This window comes from Ovis aries, chromosome 14, assembly GCF_016772045.2.
Source record: "Ovis aries strain OAR_USU_Benz2616 breed Rambouillet chromosome 14, ARS-UI_Ramb_v3.0, whole genome shotgun sequence".
NCBI lineage: Eukaryota > Metazoa > Chordata > Mammalia > Artiodactyla > Bovidae > Ovis > Ovis aries.
Window position 1 is genome coordinate 26,056,789 of NC_056067.1, and position 14,839 is coordinate 26,071,627.

Consider the following 14,839-nt stretch of genomic DNA (forward strand, 5'->3'; position numbering starts at 1 on the left):
ATAGAGCCAGTTACCTAAGTGGACGTTCCTAAATCTTCAGCCGGATGTTTCCGTAAATGCAGATCACCTCATCTCGTTCCTGAGTGGTTTCTAATCTCTGTTACGGAGAAGATAACCTGCGTTATCTCCTGGGACACTTCTGAGGATTAGTCGGGATTAGGTCGAAAAACAGGATCTGGTTTAGTAAACTAGAAACAACTGGTGGTTATTAATGATATTGTATTTGTCAAATCCTTGCAATTGTGTGTGGAAGGGAATTAATCATTCTTAAAGGAAAAAGCAGAAGAATTTGAGACTCCAGACGTGGAAAGATTCAAACAAGTCCATTCTAAACAGTGGCTGTTTCTCTTATTTTGGGCCATGCTGCACAGTTTATGGGATCTTGGTTCCCCCACCAGGGATTGAACCTTGGCCCTTGGCAGTGAAATCACAGAGTCCTAACCACTGGACAGCCAGGTAATTCCCAATGGCTGTTTCTGGGACCCTCTTCTCTAAAATCCAAGTAGAGCTGTGTCTCTTGCCGACTTAGTTTATCTCCTATGGCATGACAGTATGTAAATGAGCAAGTCTAGATGCCTACCTAGTGTCACATTCTAGGCTCTTCCGAGTGCACCCCCAACTTACTGTCTCAGACTCACCTGCTCACTCTCTGACCTCAGCCTTTGCCCTCACAGGCCATGATTTCCATTCCCCGTCTGCATTAGTATCCTAACAACTGCTGTAACAAATTACTACAAACTGGATGGTTTAAAGCAACAGAAGCATATTCTTTCACAGTTTTAAGTGGCTAGAATTCCAAAATCAAGGCAGGGTTCATTCCTTCTGGAGTCTCTGAGATCAATCTGTTCCCTGCCCTTCTCCTAGCTTCTGGCAGTTGCCAGCAATCCTTGCTAGTTCATTGGCTTACTGACAGATTGCTCTAACCCCTGCCTCCATCTTCATGTGGTGTTCTCTCCCTGTCTCTTCACTTCTTACATGGATGCCAGTCATATGGGGTTAGGGACCACCATAAGGGCTTCACATGAATGGCTTGATTACATCTGCAAAGACCTCCTTTGCTAGTAAATCACATTCCCAGGTATGTGGGTTGGAGCTTCAAGCTACCTGTTTTGCAGGATACGTTTCAAAGCATAACAATCATTGTCGCCAGAGCCCAGCGATTATACTTCCTGGGATAGATCCTAGAGACCTTGTGTATGTTTAAGAATGTCAGTGAAACGTTTTTGGTAAAACTAAGACACAGGCAACAACCTAGTTGCCTATCAATAGAAAATGAGACGCATGTGCTGTTACAGTCACACAGTGAAGAATTACAGACTGCTGACATGAATGAGCTCAGTTTATAGGTATCAACATGTATGACCTCAAGAACATAAAAAAGCAAGTTACAGAACTGTAAGTGTAATATGGAGCCGTTTAGGTGAAATTTCACTTTATTTCTTATTTTTAAAGAAGTGATCATATTCGCTTATCTGTTTATCTCTTTGGCTGTGCCCTGCAGCATGCAGGATCTTAGTTCCCCACCCACGGGTCAAAATACAGCTCCTGTGTTGGAAGACTGAGTCTTAACCACTGACTCAGTCTTCTTAACCACTGGACTGCCAGGGAAGTCCCTAGATAAAATTTGAAAATACACAAAACCATAGCATACATTCACTCAGAAGCATATGTAAAAGTTTGAAAGAATGCACCAAAGATGCAGTTCAGTTCAGGATCAGGAGGGCACAAGAGGGTGTTTGCCGTTGTGGAGAGAATAAGACAACTTTGTCATATTTGCTTCATAAAAAATTACAGAAAATATTACCAGTTATCACCATTCTGGGTGTGGAACTCTGTAATAAATACATTTTAAGAAAGTGAATTTGAGCTACCAGTATGAAACGTGAATTGGAAAGGACAGTTGTTAGGGGTAGGGTTGTTGTTATTTAGTCACTGAGTCATGTCCAACTCTTTGCAATCCCATGGAGTGTAGCCTGCCAGGCTCCTCTCTGTCCATAAGAATCCATGGGATTCTCCAGGCAGGAATACTGGAGTGGGTTGCCATTTCCTTCTCCAGGGGACCTTTCTGAGCTATGAACTTGCGTCTTCTCCATTGGCAGGTGGATTCCACTGAGCCACCAGGGAAGTCCACGGAGTAGGGAGGTAAGGCCAGAAGAAGGCTGACAATAATCCAGGCAAGAAATTATCGATTGTCTTGAGTTCAGGTAAAAGTAGCAATGAGGGAGGAAAGGTTACAGATCTGGACTTATCAAGGAGGAAGAATCAAAAGTGTTTGGTGATTAAAATGCAGGTAGAAGTAGAAAAGGAGAAATAATTCCCAGTTAAATTTAGGGTTATCTGCAGGTAACAGAGACCCAAAATAACAGGCTTAATCAAGATAAAATATATCTCTCTAACTTAAAAACCTGGAGATAGGCAGTCCAGGGCTAGTATGGCATTTCTGCCCCACACGGCCCTCAGCAGCCCAGCTTGTGCCTCCACCCTCCATAAGGTGTGGCCCTTACTCAGTGGTCCAAGGAGGCAGTCACAGCTTCAGCCCCCACGTCTCCATTCCAAGCAGGAGTCTAAAGGAAGAGGCGCGTACACACACACACAATCAAGTACAAAGGATACACAGTATTACCTTTTTTTTGGCAGGTGGATTTTGGGATCTTAGTTCCCTGACCCCAGCTCTTGGCAGTGAAAGTATGGAGTCCTAACCACTGGGATGCCAGAGAATTCTCAACCAGTTGCCTTTTAAGGGAGCTATAATAGAATGAGGCAGAATGTGGCAAAGATGAGCTGGAGGAGAGAGAGCCGGGGAGGGCCCAGGATGGAGGACTCAGTGCCAGTTGTGGAAATCGGGGAAGCCTTCATGGAGGAGATGGCATTTGATCTGAACTCTGTAGGATGTATAATGGTTTGCATGTTGGGAAGGAAGGAAGGAGAAAACACGGCCAGTGTTCCACCTCACTGTCTAACTTGTCCCTGCTGCCCCCACTGGTTCCTGTCTTTCTTCTCAACCATCATCAGGGTGGCTCTCCACCTTCTGACTCTTATCTTCAGAAGACAGTGCTAGCTGGCTTCCCTATTCTGACTGATCCCTCTTCTGGCCATTTCCTGTTTTTTTTTTCTCCCTCTTACCTCCCACTCCCAACCCTACTATTGATGATCTGGACTCCTGAATCCTGCATTTCAGATTTTGGTCCTCATCTGCTAATTAGCTGGGAAAGATTGAAGGCAGGAGAAGAAGGGGACGACAGAGGATTAGTTGGTTGAATGGCATCAGTAACTTGATGGACGTGAGTTTGAACAAGCTCTGGGAGTTGGTGATGGACAGGGAAGCCTGGTGTGCTGCAGTCCATGGGGTAGCAAAGATTTGGACATGACTGAGTGATTGAACTGAACCAACTGAATTCTTTAATCCATCCAGCTGCCATTGCAATCAGAGAGCCTCTGGCAGCCTCCTCTGCCCTCAAGTCAACCATGTATCTGTACTTTATTTATATTCTCTTTATTTTACATATAAACTTCCAAGTAAGCACTCATATATATATATATATATATATATATATATATATGTCAAGTTCATCAGTTGTTTTTTTTTTTTTGGCTATGCTGTTTGGCTTTGGGATCTTAATTCCCTGACCAGGGATTGAACCTGGGCCCTTGGCAGTAAAACCATGGAGTCCTAACCATTGGACTGCCAGGGAGTTCCCATTCCCTTTAAAGCAGTTTTAACAGACCACTTGCAAGCCCTTGGTCCAGGCAGTCTGGGTGACGTTTGGATTCAGGCATTCACAGGCTCTGGACTCCAGCAGTTGGAAATGACTGTTGATAATATCATGCCCTGTTACATGGTGTCTGGAGCCTTCCTCCCATTTCCTGGTCACCCTCAGGCAGACTCAGAGGAAGTGTTTCCAGAAACTCTTCTGAGCTCAGAAAAGTCAGCCCTCTGGGCTCCAGATAGATCCAAATATTTATTGGATTCTCCTGGGTTAAAGGGGGCAGGAATGTCTAACAGTGAGGAGATCCTGAGTCAAAGAAATTCTTCACCGTACTCCACCCTCATCATTGCTTGTATTATTATTTAAAAAATTACTCTTACCACACAGCCAGGAATTCTGCTGGAGTTCCATCTGCCTGGAACTGAGCTGTCTATAGTCATGAGAGAGCAACAAAGACAAAACTTCACTAGCAAATCAATAAACCCTCTCAACCCAAAGGCCCACACCCTCCATCCCAATGCAGGTGAGGTTGTAGATCACAGAATCTAGAGACTGAAAGGGCTTTCAGAGCTCCTTCAGGACAGTGCTTCTCACGCTGTGATGTGCATCGGAACCACCCAGGGGTCTTGTGAAAATAAAGGCTCTGATTCAGCAGGTCTTAGTGGGGCCTGTAATTCTGCTTTTCTTATAAGTTCCCTGGCTAGGCCAGTGCTGCTGGCCAGTGGACCACGTTTGGAGCAGCGTAAATCTGGACCATGCCATGCAGCCCTTTATAGATGTCAGTGGAAGCCTGTGTCCCAAACTCCAGACTTCCCACTGTATATATGGAGAATCTGAGGTCAAAGGAACGAAATATTGCCTAAGGTCACCTGGCCAGCTGGGGCTTGGGACTGGGAACAAAAGCACAAATGAAGGGTAGATTCCTTTTACCAGTTGCAGATGACTGTGAGGATCCCCTGATCTCTTCCTGACCTGGAGTCAGCTCCTTGGTGGCCTGTCCAGGAACCATCTCCAGGCTTCTGTTCCAGGCCCAGGCTGTGGATCAGTGCTGCGGGTCAGCCTCAGGCTGCAGGAAGAAAACGTGTAGTCTCTTCCAGGCCAGGGGACTGAAGACCCTTAAGGAAAGAGAGACCTTTGCACAGACTTGTACTTTTAGGGGAGTGCTCTCGCCATCACCGCCAGGGGGAATGACAGAAGCAGGACTGGGCAGTAAGAACCAAGGCTCTGAAGCTATAATGGCCCTGAAGAGTGGTCCTCAACTGGGGGGAGGGGTCTGGCTTTTATGCCTGTGCATTGACCTCCCTGCAGCCCCTTGTCCTGCTGCGTGACCTTGCCTGGCAAGTGAATGCTTCAGTGGAAAGGGAGCAGGGGATCTGAGCAGCCGCCCCCAGTGGCTACCACGTGGATGTTTCTATAAACTGTGTAAGGAGAGAGTGCTTATGAGGGGCCCACTTGTATGTGGGGTGTGTGTGTGTGTGTGTGTGTGCATGCGTGCACATGTGTATATGGTGGCTGTATAGGAACGTGCCTCTTTGGAATCTTCGCAGAGTGTCCATGTGCACTTGGGATGACTGCATGTGAGTGTGACCTTGTTGTGTCATTCATTTGTGTGTACACGTGGAAGTCAGCAGTGTGTGGCTCTGTGCCGACGTCTGGGTGTGCCCCATTTGTGTGTGGGTGTGGGAGTGGTGGCAGGTGTACATGTCCTGGCTTCCAGATCCATTCGATGAGAAGCCCTGTGGCCTCCTGTTCTGAGGAGAACAGAGGAGGCCCCTGAGCCAGGGCAGGGGATGCTGGGCTGTCTTTGTGGCCTTGGGTGGGAAGGGGATGGTACGGCTGAAGCCCACCTCATCTGAAGAAGCAGCCCTTTCTCTGGATGGACCAGGGCCTTCTGTATCCCCTCAGCCCTTGTCCTCCACGCCCAGCCTGCCCCAGGAGAAGGTGCAGCCCTGGAAGAAGAGCTTGGGGGAGGCCTGGGTGCAGGCACTCTTACCAGAAGGAGGCTGGAGGAGAAGTTTCTGGTGACTCTGCCCCTCCTCAGGGTTGGAGGGCATCTCCAGAGCCCCCACAGAATGTACTGGGGTCTTTGGCTGGTGGACCATCTGGAAACATTTCCCCCTGGCTCGCAGAATGTCTCCAGACACTTTTCTGTGCATGTGAAGTCACTCTGGAAAAGCACACCTCCCGTTTTTACCTGGTAACTATAAGGATTTCAATAAATGATTTTTGAAAACTCTTTATTAAAGGTGTCCAACTGTGGCTTCCTGTGTGCGGCCCTTGGGTGTGTCTTGGTTTCCCTTTGTTCTGCTTCACACTCAAGACACTTCACCTGAAGGACCCCAGCTGCCCTGTCAGCTAGAATCATGACTAGCTCTGGGTTCTGGACCAGCCCTGGGCTCACGCCGGTCACCTGCATGAGAGGGAGGTACACACGTGGCCTCGCGTGTCCTGTGGATGCCCGTCTGTGCTGGGGCTGTGGGGTAGCTGTAAGTAACTACCTGTCATGTGGTGGTTCTAGGAGGCCAGAGTCTAGAGGGGTTGCCTCTGAATGGGGAACCAGGAGGGGTGACATGGAGAAGGTGACTCACCCAGGGCCACCCAGAGCACCTTTAGTAGGGCCTAGCCTGTCACATAGTTGGCCTGTTGTTTTTCCCAAACAGTTCTGTCTCTCTGGCTGCCTCTGCTGGATCCACCCTGCCCTGCCCATGGGGGTGAGGACCAGGATTCAGGTTGAGATGTGAAGGCCTGAACCTATTCCATCCGCAGATCCCAAATTCGCCCTCCCATCAAGACTTGACATGCTCAATGTTGAGTCATTTCTAACTTTACCCATTTCCAGAAATCCAAGTCATCCTTGATCCAGCTCTCTATCACCTCCCACACTCCCCAGCTGACCCCCAGAATATACCAATAAACAGCTACTAAAACGTTTATTCCCTCATTTATTCCTCACAATAAGTTGGAAGGAAGTTGGAGCCCAAAGTCTATAGCAAGGGAGGGGCTGAATTGGGGATCAGGCCCAGCTCTCATTGTCACAGGAAGTAGAAGGCACCTGCCTCTCATCCACGTGATCACATCATAGCACTCTCTTGGGTCACCCCCCCAGATGCCCCTCACTAGACTGTTGGACTCCGGTCTTGCCCCTTAGGGCGTTCTCCTTAGGAACAGCCAGCAGTATCCTTCTAAAACATATCATCACCCTAGGGGGACGTTGCAAAAAAGGGCAATTATAAAGGAAGATGCAGTATCTGCCATAAGACAGCATTTTGAAGGGCAGAACTGATTTGGCGTTCTCTGAGTGTGATGATAAATGTAAATACAGATGCTGCCGGCCAGAAGTGCAGAACAGAGACATCCAAACTGCGATGGCAAGTAAAAGCACCTGGGTTTTCCAAAGAAGACATACAGATGGGCGACAGGCACACGAGAAAGGGCCCAACATCACCAGTCATCAGTTCAGTGCAGTCGCTCAGTCTTGTCCGACTCTTTGCCACCCCATGGACTGCAGCACGCCAGATTTCCCTGTCCATCGCCAACTCCCGGAGCTTGCTCAAACTCATGTCCATCGAGCTGGTGATGCCATCCCACCATTTCATCCTCTGTCATCCCCTTCTCCTCCTGCCTTCAATCTTTCCCAGCATCAGGGTCTTTTCTAATGAGTCAGTTCTTCACATCAAGTGGCCAGTGTATTGGAACTTCTAATCATCAGAGAAATGCAAACCAAAACCACAATGAGATATCACCTCACAGCTGTCGGAATGACTATCATTACAAAGTCTACAAATAACAAGTTTTGGTGAAGATGTGGCGAAAAGGAAAGCCTAGTACACTGTTGGTGGGGTTGTAAATTGGTGCAGTGGTTATAGAAAACAGAATAGAGATTCCGCAAAAAACTAAAACTTTAACATATGATCCTTCAATTCCACTGTTGGTATATATCTGAAGAAAACAATAGCAATAATCTGAAAAGATACATGCACCCCAACATTCATAGCAACATTATTGACAATAGCTCAGATATGAAAGCATCCTAAGTGCCCATCAACTGATGAATGAATAAAGAAGATATATATATATATAAAGATGGAGGAGCCTGGTGGACTGCCGTCTATGGGGTCGCACAGAGTCGGACACAACTGAAGCGACTTAGCAGCAGCAGCAGCATATATAAAGATATATATATTTATATAAAGAGTTGGACACGACTGAGCACACACACACACGTAAATGTATATAATAGAATATTACTCAGTCAAAAGAAGATGAAATTTTGCCATTTGCGGCAATGTGGATGGACCTAGAGGGTATTATGCTTAAATAAATCAGAGAAAGACAAATATTCTATGTTATCACTTACATGTGGAATCTAAAACAAGCAAATGCATATCACAAAACAGAAACAGATTCACAGATATAGAGGACAAAGTAGTATTTGCCAGTGAGGAGAGTGAAGGGAGAGGGGAATAGGGGTGAAAGGTAGATTAAGAGATACAAACTATTGTGTATAAAATAAAAAACAAGGCTATATTGTACAGCATGGGGAATAAAGCCATTGTTTTGTAATAACTTTAAGTGGAGTATAACATAAAAATACTGAATCACTGTGCTGTACACCTGAGTGAGTGAGTAATAGTTGCTCAGTCATGTCCAACTCTACGACCCCATGGACTGTAGCCTGCCAGGTTTGTCCATGGATTTCTCCGGGCAAGAATACTGGAGTGGTTTGCATTTCCTTATCCATGTATACCTGAAGCTAATATTAATGTTGTAAATCAACTATACTTCAATAAAAAATATGGGAAAAACATCTGGAGGAGGAAACACTGACTTGACTCTGAAGACTGAGTTCAAGTTTACTAAGCAGAAAAGGAAGGCTGTTACCAGGATAAAGGAAGAGCACTTGTCAAGGCTGGAAGACATCAGAGAACGAGACACAGGTCGTCAGACGGTCAAGGTGCTCTCAGATCGACCGCGCATCTCCTGCTTGCCAAGCGGATTCTTTGCCACCGAGCCGCCTGGGAAGCCCATATTAAAACACAGGGACTGACGCGTAATAGCTAATGCTTGCCAACATTATTTCATATGGCCTTGACGAAAATCCTAAAGGGTTGACTCTTGTTCATTTTATAAAATCTTAAGTCAGAAATTGGGAAAAGTCTGAGGTTTTAACCTTACTTGTAAGCTTATGAGTTAGCCTGTTAGAGTTTTTATATACTTAGAGCAGATGTGAGACCTCTGGGTCAGAGACAAGGAGGATTTAGTACTCACCTTCCAGGGCACCTTTTCCACCTGCTTCACGCTCCGTGGGGAAAGGTGATGAAGGCTAGAGGTTACCTGTTCATGCAGAGGGGTGCCCCATAGGACAGGAGCCCTCAGGTTAGGAAACTGGTGATCCTTTCCAATGGTGAGAGAGATCAGTTATTCCCCTGGAATGTAGGCAGGTTTCCACCGAGGGAGAGAGGAGGAAAAGGCTTATCTTTACTACCTTGCCGTATTTCCAGAGAGATAATCTCCAAACATCTCATGAAATATGTGTCTCTAGCTTCCAAGGCTGTTTTCCATTCAAACATACCTTACATAGAAGACCCAGATCTTGCATCAGGTGAGAAATCTGGTCAGACTTGTCTCCTAACAAGGATAAGGAAATTGGAACTTAATATATTGCAAAGTATTTGAACTAGGGCTAGTGAAAGCACTAGGAAAATGATTGAATGAATGAGTGACCTAGGCGAAGGCCGAGATACAAATGGCCACCTTTATATTCTCTCCCGCAAATAGGTATTGGGGCTTCCCTGGTGGCTCAGATGGTAAAGAATCCGCCTGCAATGCAGGAGACCCTGGTTCGATTCCTGGGTCGGGAAGATTCCCTGGAGAAGGGATAGGCTACCCACTCCAGTAGTCTTGCCTGGAGAATTCCCATGGACGGAGGGGCCTGGTGGGGTTCACGGTGTTGCAGAGTCGGACACGACTGAGTAACAGCATAGTGCAGGGCGGTATATGGGTGCCTTGTGATCATAGCAGAGAGCTCTTATCAAAACTAACTTGAACAGGGACTTCCTTGTGGGTCTGGTGTTTAAGACTCCGTGCTTCCACTGTAGGGGGTGTGGTTTTGATCCCTGTTCAGGAAATTTTACTCATTTTTGACTGTTGGATCCTTGCTGCTTTGAGGGCTCTCTCCAGTTGTGCCAAGCAGGGGCGACTCTCCAGCTGCAGTGGCTGCTCTTGCCGTAGCTTGAAGCGTCTGGGCGCGAGGGCTCAGTAGCTGTGGCTCACAGGCTTACTTGCCCCAAGGCATGTGGGAGCTTCCCAGACCAGGGATAGAACCCATGTCCCCTGCATTACCACTGCCATTGCTGAAGTCCATTACTGTCCCCATTTTTATAAGAAAATGTGACACAGAGAAGCCAAGCTTCTTACATGATTGAGCTTTGGCAGATGGCAGGCCTGGCATTTGAACCCAAGTAGTCAGATTCCAGAGGCCAGTTTAATAACCGTTTGCTACACTCTTTTGAAGTTTAGCATTCTGTGTATGTCCATGTGTGTGCTTGTGTGTGTGTTTGTGTGTCCATGTGTGTGCTTGTGTGTGTGTGTGTGTGTATGTGCGTGTGTGTGTGGATAAATTCTCCTCTAGTTCTGACAAGCCTGTGAGAGAGGCATTATTATCATCCCTAATAAAGATGAAGTGACTAAAACTCAGGTGTAAAAACTTGCCAAAAGTCTTTGGGTTAATAAGTTGTATTTAAGGAATTTGAACAAAGCACTGTATGTCTACTAAAGCTAAGCCCTGACCACTATATGATTCTGATGTTTCTGAACCTCAGTTTCCTATATGCAAATAAATGTAAATAAAATTATTCCTGAAAGTGAGGACATGGAAGCAACCTAAATGTTTATCAACAGAGGATGAATACAGAAGATGTGGTATATATATACAATGAATATTACTCAGCCATAGAAAGGAATGAACTTGGGTCATTTGTACAGATCTGGATGGACCTAGAGACTGTCATACAGAATGAAGTCAGCCAGAAAGAGAAAAACACCCCTCATATAGAGGGGTGGGATGGGGAGGGAGATGGGAGGGAGGTTCAAGAGGAAGGGGATATATGTATGCTGCTGCTGCTGCTGCTAAGTCGCTTCAGTTGTGTCCGACTTTGTGTGACCCCAGAGACGGCAGCCCACCAGGCTCCTCTGTCCCTGGGATTCTCCAGGCAAGAACACTGGAGTGGGTTGCCATTTCCTTCTCCAATGCATGAAAGTAAAAAGTGAACGTGAAGTCGCTCAGTCGTGTCTGACTCTTTGCAACCCCATGGACTGCAGCCCACCAGGCTCCTCCATCCATGGGATTTTCCAGGCAAGAGTACTGGAGTGGGGTGCCATTGCCTTCTCCGGATATATGTATACCTATGGCTGATTCATGCTGAGGTTTGACAGAAAACAACAAAATTCTGTAAAGCAATTATGCTTCCATTAAAAAAAAAAGAAATAAATTAAAAAAACAAAAAACCCCATATATTAACACATATATGTGGTATCTAGAAAAATGATATAGATGATCTTATTTGCAAATGAGAAACAGAGACACAGAGAACAAGCATGTGGACACCAGTGGGGGAAGAGGGTTTGGTGGGATGAATTGGGAGTTTGGGATTCACGTGTGTGCACTATTGATATTACACATAAAATAGATAACTAATGAGAACCAACTGTATAACTTAAGGAACTGTACTCAGTGCTCTGTGGTGACCTAAAAAGGAAGGAAATTCAAAAAAAGAGGGGATATATGTACACGTACAGCAAGCTTCCCAGGTGGTGCTAGTGGTAAAGAACCCACCTACCAGTGCAGAAGACTTAAGAGATGCAAGTTCCGTCCCTGGGTCTGGAAGATCCCCTGGAGAAGGGCATGGCAACCCACCCCAGTATTCTTGCCTGGAGAATCCCATGGACAGAGGAGCCCGGAGGGCTACAGTCCATGGGGTTGCAAAGAGTCGGACACAACTGAAGCGACTTAGCATGCAGGCATTCACACACAACCGATTCACTTTGCTGTACAGTAGAAACACAACGTAAAGCAACTAGATGCCAATAAAAACTTAATGAAAATAACAACATTAAACTTACTTGTCAGTGAAAAAAAAAAAAAAAACTATTCCGGGCAATGACTGAGGAGAGTATCACTAAGACCATTGTGTGTAAAAGCCCTTTGCTCCCTTCGGATTGAAAAACAAAGGGCACAATTAGAAAGCAGAAGACATTTTTATTATACTTGTTTTTGCTTTGAGAGTATGTCTCTCTTTGATTTCGAAAAGACTTTCTGAGCACAAAGGTTAGATTGGAGGCTGGTTGCCAGCCAGCATCCAAATGACAGGATTTGCATGTAAAGAGAGTTTATGCTTTAATTTAACTTAGTTTTATTTGGAACAGCTTTATTGATATAGCATCCACATGCCATATATTCACCTATTTAAAGTATACGATTCAATGATTTTTAATGTATTCAGTTTTATAACCATCACCACAACTGTTACTGAACCAAACTCAGTCAGCCCACATACATGCAGAAAAGCCCATTTAATGACAGCAGATTGTGGTGAAGAAAAGTGCAGTGTTTATAGCAGGAACAAGCAAGGGGTTTAGGCAGCTAACTCTCAAAAGGCCCAAACTCCCCATGGCTTTCAGGCAAAGGTTTATAAAGATAGGGAGAGGGAGGCGGTTGCACTGTGTGTGTGATCAGCTCGTGGACATTCTTCTGATTGGCTGGTGGTGAGGTAACTGGGAGTCAGCATCATCACCCAGCTGGTCTGGGGTCTATGTGCTTGTGGGCAGCACGCAGTTAACTCCTCCCACCTGGTGGGGGTGTCAGTGGCTGCAAAACAGCCCAAAGGATTTGGCTCAGAATATTATCTACAGCCCTTGAAGAGGAACCGAAGGTCTTTGGCTTTGTTTTTTGGCTAAACTATTAATACCTGTGCTCAACTGCTCTCCTCTGTCCCTGTATCTTCTCACCTCTTTGATTAAATATATTCTTTGGAAGCTGGGGAAGGCCTTAGGAGGCTAGTTTTTCTACAAATAAGAGGCAGGCAGAGCACATGGGGAAATGGTTTGTCCTAGGAAGGCCCTCTGCTCAGTTACACAGTCAAACTTTGAACATTTTATCATCTCCCAAAGAAATTGTGGCTCAGCGGTGAAGAATCTGCCTGTAATGCGGGAGATGCAAGTTCGATCCCTGGATTGGGAAGATCCCCTGGAGAAAGAAATGGCAACCCACTCCAGTATGCTTGCCTGGGAAATCTCGCAGACAGAGGAGCCTCCTGGGCTATAGTTTATGAGGTTGCAAAAGAATCGGACACGACTTAGAGACCAAACAACAAAGAAACCCTGTGTGCTTTAGCAGCTACCCTCTGTTTCTCCTGTAGTCCTAGGCAACCACTAATCTACTTCGTGTCTTTATAGATTTGCTTCTTCTGGACCTTTCATGTAACTGGAATTATACAGTAATAATATGCGGTCTTTTATGACTGCACTTTCATCATGCGTCATGTTGCTTCCTGCTCACAGAGCAACCACAGATGTGGGGAAATGTTTATGTTCTGTTCTTAGCGGCTTAAATCATTTGGTCCAGGTGATCCTGGGCGATCTACCACTACAGTGACAAGTAACCACTATCTTGGTTTTGCCAAAGTTGATTAGTTCCAGAATTTCAGTCTCAGCTCTTTCTCTCTCCAACCTTTTAGCAATAAAACATCTCCTTTCTACCGATTGAGGGCAAAGAGAAGAAAAAATCTTGTGTAAATACAATCGGAGGGAGATAATGTGTGTTGGCTTAGATGTTAGCCGCCATATGCCTTCATATCTGCTTTCATAATGGTCCTCTGGTTTCAGTGTCCATTTTTATGTCAGATGGAAATGTAACTTGCTGAGGACATTATTTCTGTCCTCTGCTCGGAGTGAATTGATGTGATCAGAACAAGGAGCCAGCATTCACACAGATGTTCACGTCAGCCTCCACAGAAAGTACAGATAATTAAAGGCTGTGACCAGATCCATGGAAACAAAATAGTTTGGATGCTACAGTACTTTATGCAGTGTCTATGAATTGACATCTCAGAGACATTAGGAAAAGTCTCATTGCCCAACTCCCTTGATTAAACATTTTCTCTTGGCGAACTCCTACATTTACCATATAACCTTCATAATTTTGGCCTTGATTGGACAGTCAGTACTTATTTTATTTTATTTATTTATTTTTTAATTAAAAAAACTGGCTGCAATGGGTCTTTGTTTTGGTGCCTGGGCTCAGTTGCCTAGCAGTGTGTGGGATCTTAGGTTCCCCCAAGTCCCCACCATTGGAAGGTGAATTCTTAACCACTGTACCACCAGGGAAGTCCCTCACAGTCAGCACTTATTAATCACATCATGAACAGCCACATGCCTGTGGGACAGGACTAGGTGTGGTGACGTTCTTCTCCCGATAGGTCTTTCCCCAAAATTCTGCCCCCTGAGCTGGATGCCAATCCCTGTATTCTTCCTCAAACAGGTCACCTATCCTCTCTGACAGCTCCACGTCATTATGATGCTATGTTCTTCTAAAAAAAAAATCTGATGAATCCTTTAAGACTGAACTCAAGCTCCATCTCCTCCCTGGAGTCTCCCCTAATTCCTTCCACTTTGGGTTTTCTTAGAATACACAAGGTAGATGGGAAAAGAGAGCCATAGTATTTTGGAGCTCCTCCTTTCAAAAGGAAGAGTCTGTTTCCCTTTTAAAGAGAGAAAAGAAAGGTAGCGCTAAGTCATGCCCATCTCTTGCAATCCCACGAACTGCAGCCTGCCAGGCTGCTCTGCCATGGGATTCTCCATGCAAGAATACTGGAGTGAGTGGTCATTTCCTCTCCAGGGGTATTTCCTGACCCAGGAATTGAACCCGGGTCTCCTGCTTGTTTCCCTTTTGCTTGAATCCAAACTGGCCTTATGACCTGCTCTGACCAGTAGAAAGTGGCAGAAAATGATGCTATATGAGTTCCAGAGCCTGGGTCCCCAGGTGCCTTATGATGTCTCCTCGTGTCCTCTTGGAATGCAGCCCTGAGACCACCAAGAAAGGGAACCATCTAGCCTGCCAGACGGTCAGAGGCTGT